Source organism: Carettochelys insculpta, chromosome 2, assembly GCF_033958435.1.
Source record: "Carettochelys insculpta isolate YL-2023 chromosome 2, ASM3395843v1, whole genome shotgun sequence".
In the NCBI taxonomy this organism is placed as follows: Eukaryota; Metazoa; Chordata; order Testudines; family Carettochelyidae; genus Carettochelys; species Carettochelys insculpta.
In genome coordinates, this window is record NC_134138.1 from 21,055,803 (window position 1) to 21,065,655 (window position 9,853).

Here is a 9,853-nt window from a genome sequence, read left to right on the forward strand (position 1 = left end):
CCATGTTGCAGAAGAAGGCAAAATTTAAATCCCAGGGAGTCTGCCAGTCTGATTGGGAGTGGGGAGAATTTCAGTCTGAACCGCAAGTGTGGTGATCAAGTAGATTATAAATGTATTGGAAAAAAAACCCACCAGCTAAACACCTGGGAAATAATTCCGTGTAGTAATTCAGTGCCTCTGCATCTAATGTCCCCTTTGTGACCACTAGCAATTGCTAGTGCCTCTAGCACTAACAATCTGTACCTCTAGCAATCGCATATGGTTCCCAGCTCCCCACCAGTCACGATTTCAACTTGTGTTATTGGAAGAAATGCGTAAGTCAAAATTGTATAAGTTGGGGGTCTACTGCATTGTACTTTATCCCAGTTACCATTTATCTCTATCTCCTCAACTATTTGCTCTCAAAATTTGTTCCAAGACTTTGCATACAATTGAAATCAGACCACCAGGCCTGTCATTTCCTGGATCACTTTTTTTCTTTTCTTAAAAGTAGATACTATATCAGCGATTCTCTAGTAACAGGCTATGCCCACTGATTTTGCACATTCATTAAAAGTCCTTGCTGTTGAGTTTGTAATTTCACGTGCCAGTGCCTTTTATACTCCAGAAAGGAGATTATCTAGCCCTTCCTCCCCCAGATTTCCATCTCACATATCATAGTTTCGACTTCCTTATCCTCAGGTTCATTAGCTACCTTGAGGCTAAACTTTACCTTCTCATTACCCTTATTATAAACAGAGGCAAAGTATTCATTTAAATGTTGTGCCATGCCTAGATTATCTGTAATCTTCTACCTCCCCAGCCTCAGTTTTTAGCATTCCTATTTATTCTTCCTTTGTTCTCTTTTTAGTCGTATGGCTAATGAATCTTACATGATTAGTTTTAATTTCCTTTGCAAGGTGCAACTCTGCTTAGCTGTTGACAATTCTCACTTTTCCCCTACATTTTCTGCCGTCCACGAGGTCTTTCCCTTACTGATCCATCCCCTATTCCAAACCTTGTTGGCTTTACACTTTCTCTCGATAACCTGCATGAGATGCTTCTTCATCCAACATGATCTTCAAACCCTTCATTAAGAATTTTCCCCCTTTCCTGAGATGCAGACTTCAGATAGTTTCCTATAACTTTGACTTAAAGTAATTCCAGGCCTCCACCATATTCAGCTCCTCAAGTTCTGTAGTCCAATCCACTTCCCAAACTACTTGCTTTAGTTTTTTTAAAGTTTGCCCTTATTGCAGTCCTATTTTTGTTTACTCATCCATTTAGTTTAAACTGAATTAATTCACTCTCACTGAAACCAAGTTTGTCTCTACTACCTACCAATACTTAACCAAAAGTGCCATTTTCTCTTATTGGTTCTGTGACTATGTGGTGAAGAAATCTGTCCACTTTCATACTGAGGAATATCTGGACCCTACTGTTATTAGTAGTACTTTTTCTCCAACCCATATATGGGAAATTAACATGTCATGTGGTCACACAATTCTCAGAATTTATTTCACTAAAGTTACTAGCAGTCTCGATCCAGATGCAGATCAGATACCGGAGGTCATAGCAGACCTTAAGCACTGTCCCAGTGCAGCCTCTAATAGCTTTCTTCCACTAAGAACTTTGGACCCAAACACATTTCCTTTTATCTATTCTATTACTTCCAATTTCTTTACAGTCTACCTTCTCATTAACAAGCAATATTATTCCACCTCCTTCCACTTTTATTTCCGTCTTTTCTAAATAGCGCATACCCCTCAATACCTGCATTTCAGTCATGACTATTGCAGCAGGTTTCTATTAAACCTGACAGGGTCAGGCCAGAGGTCAAGCTTAGAAGGGGAGGGAGGCAGCTCTATACAATGCAGAGACAGCCTGGTTAATTAACAGACGGTGCCTTCAGGGCAGCGAGGAGCAGATGACCTGTAGAAGCAGCTGAGAAGGGGCTGCTATGAATCAGTTAAGGCCAGCTGAGCTCACTTGAGGCTGCCATGGGACAGCTTCACCTTCTGGGAGAAGGAGGAGAGCAGAAGAGGAAGCTGGAGTATAGTGAGAAGACAACAGATAAGGTAAGAGAGAGAGTTAGAAAGCTCAGAAGAATAACAGCATTGCCGGAGACAGCAGGGAAAGTGAAGATTTCCCACAAGGAGTGTTTGGGCTCCCCTCTTCCACCAGGCAACCACCGGGATCAGCTGGAAGCTGGGGAGGACGCTACCTAACCCAGGCAGACCTTGGGGCAACTACCCCAGTTCCCCACCCCACACTTCAGCCAAGGGGCAGAAGTCCAAACTGTGGCTGGGGTTTGTGGGGCCCATACGGCAGTACCCAGATTATCTGTGGGCATGAGAGCTGAGCAAGGGGCTGGGGCCCAGGAGTGAGGCTGCTGCTGCTACACTTAACAATATTTGGTTTCAATTCCTGCACCAGTAATTCTTGTTCCTCCATTTTATTACCCATGCTTCTTGCAGGGTTTGCAGACAACTCTATTAATAGTTTCTGCTTGGTTTCACCCGGATTCCTCACCCAATTAGATACAGTCATTCCTCTGCCACACTTATTACCTACCTGTATGTTAGTGCCAATAACAAAGGCACTATCTTTTCTCTCAATGTCTATTCCGCTATTGTTTGTTGGTCCTGTCTGCCATTGTGGCATCCTCACTTACCTGATTTTCCTCCCACACGATACAGAACCAGAAGTCAAGGTTGCATAAGTATCTCACAACCCTTCGTACCTGACCCCGAGTTTTTGGTTTAAGTCTCTTTTAATTAGTTGTGCCAACTTCCATCTAAGAAGGTGGAGTCCATCCCATGAGAAAAGTCCTTGGACCATGAATACCTCACAGTGATCAAAAATCCCAAGACCCTCCTTACAGCACCATTACCTAAGCACCTGTTGATCATGACAATCTTGTTTCACTTTTGTTCTCCTGCTCCTGTAACAGTCACCTTAGGATCCTCTTCAGCTTTACATCCACATCCCACACCTTAGGCCCTGTTGGACAAAATCAGAGAATGCTTCTGTTCTCCAGAACAGCTCTAGAGTCAGGCCCATATGTTCTCCTGAACAGGGAGTCCCCAGTTGCAGTCACTGCCTCTTCTTGATGTTGGTGCAATTCTCGTCTTTTCCCTTCTGTTCTTTCAGTCTGCAAGTCCTCTGGTCTTTTGTTCTCATTTGCACTCTTCTGTGATTCATCCTCTGTTTGAGGCTCTGATCCCTGGCTAACTCAATTGTCTCTTCCCATTTTTTGCAAGGTTAGTCATTTTCCCTTCAGTACTCTCCCACCTGCTAACTGCTTCCCATGACCCTTCAGTTTCCAACTCAGAAACATGTTCCTCACTTGGATTTCTCTTCACTAGCCAGTCTTTTCTTCTGCCTTATTATCATAGTCACATGCTTCCACTGGCCACTTTCCAAGCCAGCATGCAGCTAAAAGTATTGAGTTCTACCTTCCGCTTCCTCTTTTCTTCCCACTATCATCTGCTCAAATCCCCTAGATGGAAGTAGTTGACACCCCCAAACCTCAGGTCATTCATTCCAACAAATCTGTCAGGTGGCATTTCACACAACTGGAGCATCCTTCAGGTACCCACTGCAGGATAATGTTCATAACACAGCTTCCTCACCCAGTCATCCTCATTGTTTCTTTCATTCTCTGAGTGACTCCCACTGCTGGCTTGGTAGCTGACATAGCCAGAAAGAGAGAGAACACCACACACATTGCCACAAATTCCCCTTACAAATGCCCACTCAAGCTCCATGGTTTCTAGCTTTGTCTGCTGCACCCTGGCCAACTGGCTGGCCACTTGGCTCCTTTACAGGATTTCTGACCAGTACTTTCCACCCCTCCTCTGCGCACCCATCAGGGGGTGACCAAAGGCTCTTCTTCTCTTACATCCCACTACGTCCAACCAGCCTCTACAAGCAGAAAACAAACACTCTCCAGCGGTCACACCACCCTATGGGGGATAAAGAACGAATACACTGCAAGTGGATCCTAGTGCCTGGACTGAGATGCCTCAGTGGGCAGGGGCAACCATGCCCTGTTGCCATCCACATTTGCCTCAAGATAAATGAACGCTTTTCTCTCCAGGGCTGTCAATCTAGCACATTTCACCAGCACTAAAATCACTTTTAAAAGCAAGCTGTGGCTGCAAATATAAAACGTGAGAGATTCAGACAAAGCGCAGAGGCAGGAAACAGCCATTCTGGAGATGCCAAAACCCAGCCCCATGTTTGCAGCAGTAGAAGTAGTAAATAGCTTGAAATGCAGAGTAATCTCCGGGTTCCTGGAATAAAATTATTGTGCCAAGAGAAAATACACTAAAGCTAAGTCTACACTATGAAATAAAGTTGAATTTATTAAAGTCGACTTTGTAATACTCGATTTTATGAAGTCGAAGTTGTGTCCCCACCTGCTCACAAAGTCAACTTAGTGCTTCCCCTCTAAATCACCAAAGTTCGACTGGCACAGCAGTGCATTGTGGGCACCTATCCCATAGTTACTTCAGCCCTGTTGGCTTCTGGGCTTTTTTGCTGGTGCATTATGGGAAAAAATGCCCCACAAGTGGTTGTTGGCGTGTGGTGCCCTCATTCCCCCTACCACTGAAAACAAATGGCCATTCTTCAGAAGTCTGTCCCTGATGAGAAAAATTGTTTGAGTCATCTGCATTACACAAAGAGGCAGCTTTTTTCTTTACAGAAAATCATCTTTAAAAAAGTTTTTTTAAAGAGATTTCAAATTAACATTGGATACAAGTGAAGAGAGAGAGGGAGAGAGGCTGAAGGAGCAAAGTTTGAACTATAGAGAGAGAGAAAGAAATTTGTAAGCCACCACCACACAAAAGTGAAGAACTGACATTTTTCAGCAGTTTCTTCCCACAGTGAAAATACACCAAACAGGTGGGCTTCAGCTTCTGAACCCCATGAGACCCAAATGGAAAAAGTGCGTCTATGCAACCAGTGAAAGCCTTCATATTCTCCAGGAAAGAAGGAAAAGTATGGAGTCCCAGAGGGCATTGGTGTCTAGTGGTTAGTGCGGCTCAAAAGAAGAAGAGAAGGAAAGACATAAGGCCTTGGTTTCTATGGTTAGTGTCTCTTCACCCGGTGAAAATACACCAAACAGGAGCCATGTGACTAGGGGAAAACTTCATGTTATTCACCACGACGGAAGACACTACAGCCTCACTACCACTTTTTCACTGTGTGTGGCTGAAGGAGCCAGGCTTGAAATAGAGGTAGAAAGGGAGAGAAATCTGAGTTGTCACCATGTAGAAGTGAAGAACGCTCTAAAGAGGTCATTGCACTGACTTCTCCAACAAGTGGCAAGAAGACCATTAGCAATATTAGCTACAGACTCACTGTGGATCCCCAAGCCTAAATACTTCTAATACTTCCTTTAGAAGGAAAGAATCCCATAGGGCGTTGGATTCTAGTGTCTGCTAGAAGGAGCCATTATCCCATCAGAAGTAGTAGTGTCCTGAGAAGAGAGGGACAAGTTAAGGAAGCATTAGAAGATAGAAAATTTAAGGAAAGAATAAAGGGATTCCCTTGCCTCTTTTGGTAAAGTAGCTGTAGTTGTAGCAACTGCCTGTGTGCCAGAGGGAAGAGAGTGAGAGAGCCCACATGTTCCAGTCCACCACAGGAAATCCTCCCCCAAGCCACATGATTAGGGAAGAGGGAGTACTCCATATGGACCCCAGTCACATTCTGTTTCTGTCCCAATGAGGGTAAGCCCTCTCAAGCAGGGAAGCCCCACACAGGACAGAACATGGCACTGTCCGCAGGCATGGTCCACACTGCCCAGCCACCAACTGATGTGTTGGCATGGGGGCTAACCACATGGTGAGGAGGGAGGGAGCTATCCCACCAGTCATATGGAGCCTTGAGGCGGGTAGCCCCATAAAATTTGAAGCCTTCAACCTGCGCAGGGCAGGACATGGGGCTATCTGGAAGCATAGTCCCCACAGCAAAGCCGTCACATAGTATGGTGAGCCGGGGGCTAGCCACATGGTGGGGTGAGGAGACTAGCCTGCCAGCCACATGGTGTCTTGGGGCAGGGGGGCTGACCTGTACAAATGTGAAGCACAGAAAACAAGTTGAGCAACCTCTTGAAATGATTCAGTCAGCGGGGTGCTCCCAGAACTCATTGGTAACAAGGTCATTGTTCTTCTTTAAAAAGCAACCTACATTCCTTCCTATGAAATCCTCCTGAGCCACACGTACCCTGTATGTCCCCTAGTCACACTATCTGCCGTCCCAAAGACTCTTGAGTCGGGCTGTGTGACTGCCTGTATGGCAACAGTAGGGCACTCCCGGGACTGACCAAAGGAGGTGAAATACATTTTTTGGTAACAAGGTTATTTTTAGTCACTATCCTGTAAAAAGGGACAGAGTGAAGCGCTATCCCAGCAGTGACTGCTTAAAAATGTAACCGACGCATGGTGGCTTGCTGGGAGGGGCAGCCCCGTAAAATGTGAAACGGAGGAAAAAAGTTGAACAACCTGTTGAAAGGGTTCAGTCAGCTGGGTGCTCTCAGAAAAACATTAAACAAGTTTCTTGGCCTCTCCTGCTGAATTCTGTGCAGGGAAGAAGCCCTCAACCCTTGCAGGACAGGCCATGCCACTGCCTGCTGGCATGGTCCACACAGCCTGGCAGTCATGTGAGAGGGTGGGGGAGCTTATTTTCACCTGGCACTGCTGAGCATCCCTGGTGTTTACTGAGCATAGAGTCATCCACCCACACAGAAATGAGTTCCTGGCTCTTCTGATAGCTCCACACTGGGGCTCTTCTGCAACCCTGAGAAATCATGGCTAGATGTGATCACCACACTGGCCAGAAAGAAAACAAATTCAAATTGCCAGGCTTCCTGTTACCTACTTCCTCCACACCTGGAGAGCAGCGGACGTGAAAGCAGCAAGAATGAATACATTCAGGGCATTGTGGGATACCTCTGAAGGTCAATCAAATTGATTTAAAGTAATGCTGTTTCCACATTAGCATTAATTCGACCTTGTAAATTCAAACTTGGTATTATACCATATCAGAGGGGTGGGACAAGAAAGTCAACCTTGGTGCCCCTTAAAATCGACCTAATGGTGTTTTCAGTGAAGGCAGTCACATTGTAAAATCAAGCTAAGTGCCTTAAAATCGACTTTATGTTCTAGTGTAGACATCGCCTAAGGTTCTGTATGCATCCCATGCCTCGCTCTTCCCTCCCATACCATAGCTTGGCTTCCTCGCCCACAGACTACTGGGGTAAGCATATCCCATGGGTTAGTTTATTAGCTAAGGTTATCCCATGGGCATATATGTCAGTTGGGTTCCCATAGTTGCCTGCAGTTAGGCATCTAGTGTTGCGTCCCTGCAAAATATTCTGAGCTGGGACAAACTGCCTTCTTGTGGTTACCCAACCTTAGTTTGCAACACATTTGCTTATTGCAAAATAGTAAGCCAAAGGTAGTGACTTAAGGGCACTCTTTGTTCCCTTATTTGTACTAACTTACTCAGCAGCTATTCTGACTAAGGCTATAAAAACTTACACTCACTGCTCAAGCAATTCCTACAGACCTCTTTTTTTTTTTTTTTTTTTGCTACTAATTCCTCACCCCTTTTTCTGATGATTTCTGCTACAATTACTGTGTGGGTTTCACCAGATACTTTTAGGTCATGCCTGCAGGGACTACACATGGAAATTAGGATAAGTTTACACTGCAATTAGGCACCCACGGCAGGCCCATGCCAGCTGCCCCAGGTTCATGGGCCTGGCTAAGGGGCTGTTTAATTGAGGTGTAGGCAGCATTGCCAACCTTCCAGGATTGACCTGGAGTTTCTCAGAAATGCCGTCAATCTCCCAGTGACTTTTGACAGCAATCCTGAAGATTCTGAAAGGCTATTTTCAGAAAATGAGAGTACCTCATGTTGGCGGGCAGGGGCAGATCCTCCCTAAATAGCTTCAGGTGGAGTTGGAAAGCCGAGGTGTGGCCTGGAATCCAGACTCCAGGACCCTGCCCGCTGGGGTGATACTGGCTACATCTACACTAGCCCCAAACTTCGAAATGGCCATTCAAATGGCCATTTCGAAGTTTACTAATGAAGTGCTGAAATGCATATTCAGCGCTTCATTAGCATGCGGCCGGCCGCGGCGCTTCGAAATTGACACGCCTCGCCACTGCACGGCTCGTCCAGACGGGGCTCCTTTTCGAAAGGTCCCCTGCCTACTTCGAAGTCCCCTTATTCCCATGAGCTGATGGGAATAAGGGGACTTTGAAGTAGGCAGGGCCCTTTCAAAAAGGAGCCCCGTCTGGACAAGCTGCGCAGCCGTGAGCCACGTCAATTTTGAAGCGCCACGGCCACCCGCATGCTAATGAAGCGCTGAATATGCATTTCAGCACTTCATTAGTAAACTTCGAAATGGCCATTTGAATGGACATTTCGAAGTTTGGGGCTAGTGTAGACACAGCCACTAAAGCATAGATTTGCAGCCCCAGCCTGTAACCGTACTCTGCAATTAAGTTGCATCTTAGAGCCCTCAACTTGGAGTCAGCTGGTTTTTACTTGCAGTGCAGACTTACCTTTGGAGTACCAGATTTTAGTGTACACTGCTACTCTCACCCCATATTCCACACTGGGGGGGCTGTGTTGCCACACCTGGAGATAGTTAAACTAATTTCACATTCGCTGTGGTATTTGGGGCTGTAGAGAACCAATTTGTGGCAGGTTTAAACAACACTCTAAAAAAACACAGCTGTTTGTATCCTCAGGAGCTAGTTTTCCCACCAGCATGGATGGATTTGTGTTTCCTGTGGTTCACTTGGCATTTCAGTCTTGCTAAACACATCCCGAATGGACCAGTTTTCTCAGTTTTATTGTCAGTGCTGCCAACCCTTGTAAGGACAATTCCCAGTGAATGGAAGGTGTTAACTAGACAGTAGCACTCCAGGATGAAGCTGTGATGATTTTTAATCTTGTGCTTCGTGGAATAGGTGGCTTTTTGTTTAGCCCTTCCAAAATCCCATTCAGTATTGCTCTATTCTGGTGCAGAGTTCTTTGCTAATGAAGCGTGAGCTTTGGGTCACACAAAGGGCTGGTTAAATTTATTCAATTTCATGGAATAATAGCTAGTGAGGACTTTTCTCCTGTGACTGTTGCAGGTAAAAAAAACCCAACCTGGGGCTACTTGTCTATGTTGGACATGTAACCCCCAGAGGTACTGAGACCACTGACAAGGGAGAGTGAAGTCTCTGCTCTACAACCTTAGCTGAGAGCCAGATGGCTTTTAGCTCAAGCTGTAGAGGGGCACATGACTTCAGCCCCAAATGTTGCAGGTTCATTCTCTTCTGCTGATGACCCAGATTCATTGGCCTTAGAGACAGATCCTTCTCATTCCACTAATTATGACTTAGGCAAGAGTAATAACCTAATGGCTACAAGCAAAACACTAGCCATTAGTTATGTGCTGTTTATAGATATACTCTATGATTTTCAGTAGCATCATGTGTGTGATGTTACACCAAAACCCAGAACAATATTTATATCTATCTTCCATGCTTCCATGCTTCTTGTCTGCTGATGCAGGCACCACCATTCAGGCTAAAGAAAGATGGATACATTTGTACATAGCAGTACGAAACGAAAGCTGCTATCTGCGTACATATAAGCTGATTAATATAGGATGTTGCTATGCAGGCGAATTATCGTGATATCATTGGCCCGAGTGATTAGCCAGTCTTTGGGGCCTTGCAGGATTGTTTCTGGTAGGATGAGCAATAGGCGATGCATGTTGGATATGTCTTTAGTGCAAACGTGTTTCTGTGCAAAAAATGTCCACAAAAGTTGGTTTCCCTAAACACAATAGGAACAAACA